The following is a 1,943-nucleotide window of genomic DNA, read 5'->3' as shown; positions in this document are numbered from 1 at the left end:
AAAAAAAAAAAAAAAAAAAAGCACCAACGGCATTTGCTCTTCAGTATAGACTACAGTGCTTTATTGAAAAAAAAAACAAAAATGGTTTTTCATTAGCAGAAGCCTTGCAAGCAAGGCAGCAACTAATAATGTTTGCATCTCTGCACCTTCCTCTGTGAAGTGTGGGAATCATCGCTACCCTGTAGGGGCTGCTGTTAGGATTAAATTAGCGAGCACATGTCCTTAACCTACCGCCTGCTATGTAGTAGGCACTCAATAAATGGAAGCTATTATTTTTATTGATATAATAGCTAATTTTGATTCAGGGTTCAAAGTGCTTTGCATGTATTAACTCACTTAATTGATTTTACATGCTCTGGACTTTGGTAGTTTGGTCTTTAATCAGTGGTGGAGTTGTTGATGAGAATGCATGTTTGTGTCTTGTTCATTATCTAGTGTGGGGAGGTATCGTCTCCGTGGAACAGTTGGAGCAGGGCTTTATAACTGGATGAGAGCATCCTCCATTCTAATCCCTAGAGGGGCATTGCTGTAAAGTGACTCAAAGTTTTATTCTTCAGAGGGTCCTTTGCCCCAGTTAGAGGGAGAGTTCTTATTTCAAGTAGACAGGATGCTCAAAAGATTGCTACCAATGTAGGTCTTACACCATAGAGTCCCTGGTGGGCTTGGTTTATTTAGACATCCTTTGAGGCTAACTGGCTGTGAGAGACAATTTTTAGCCTTCATCCCAGAAACGATGCCTTAAGAACCTGTCCCCGTTCTATACTGAAGCCTTTGTGATGAGCTTATGCTTCCTAAGCTATCCAAAAGCAGCTATTAGAGTTCAGGGTACAAGATTTTTTTTTATTTGATCTTGTAAGTTTTGAAAGTTTGTCCAGGAGGCACAGAAAGAAACCCTTCAAAGTTTCTAGTGTTTCATCTGTTTGAACAGGAGTCTCAGAAAAGGTTTAGCCAAGGAATATCAGACTCTCAGATAAATGGTTCATCAGAAAACCAACAGAGGACGCTCCTTAAACACACAACCCCCGGGAACATCCACGTTTTGCAAGAAGCAACTGAATATCCCTTGGATGGCTTAATTTCCGATCATGGCTGGTGGAATGTTAATGTTTTCCGGGAGATTATTGAGGACAAGCTGGTCTATCTGGCTATATTTGTGGTGTGAAAGTAATGAGAGTTAAATAAATTGTGCAGTTGAGCGTGCTGTCCTGTGTTGGTGCCGTGTCACTTTCGTTCATACGGTAAGTCTGAGGGACAATAAAGAGCTGTTTTTGTCCATGGGAAAGTGACTGGCTTCCCCAGCCATTGACCAGGGATCTCTCTCAAGGGCATCACCCAGCTGTACAGTTTGTTTCTCTTCCTTAACATGTGAACTGAGTTGGATCACCTTCTGGTTTGTGGCATCTGCAGTGATACTCTGAGAGTCTGAGGTGACAGGTACGGTCTTTGGGAAGGAGACAGTATTTCGGGTGTCCACATCAGAGGCGATAGTTCTTTTCTATTTTTAGTTGGTATTTGCACCTTCATATGAAGTGAACCCAGCAGCGATTTCCTGGTTCCCAGGAAGATCTATAAGGTTTAAATAGAGTGGTACCTCAGGGTATTGATGCTATCTTCTATTGGAAGTTGGCTTATTAGCAGAGAAAGGAGAGGATGTTGTAAGGGTTCCAATTATCCCATTAGGAGAGAATAAGAAAAATTCCATTTCCTTCTAGCTTCACCAAGATTGTGTGACCTACATTAGTCAAGGGTGAAGTAGAGCCACACTGACCTCCTTAAAGGAAACTATGTGTCCCAGCCGTATATGCTGAGCTGCCTCATGCCCTTAGATTTGTGTTGTGTCCTGTGCACATGTTTTACATGGCTCCCGTGTGTGTGTTTTCCATGCCTCCCATGTGTGTATTTTACACGGCTCCCATGTGTGTGTTTTCCATGGCTCCCGTGTG

General features: G+C 42.4%; 1 protein-coding gene across 2 annotated transcripts in view; it reads left to right on the top strand.

Moving 5' to 3' along the window:
• Spock1 (SPARC (osteonectin), cwcv and kazal like domains proteoglycan 1) overlaps positions 1–1,943 on the top strand; it is a 459,458-nt gene that overhangs the window by 121,515 nt on the left and 336,000 nt on the right. The window lies entirely within an intron of this gene.

The sequence above is a fragment of the Microtus ochrogaster genome, chromosome 16, assembly GCF_000317375.1.
Source record: "Microtus ochrogaster isolate Prairie Vole_2 chromosome 16, MicOch1.0, whole genome shotgun sequence".
NCBI lineage: Eukaryota > Metazoa > Chordata > Mammalia > Rodentia > Cricetidae > Microtus > Microtus ochrogaster.
Note: the sequence above shows the minus strand (reverse complement) of the source record. Positions and strands in the feature narration are given on the sequence as shown.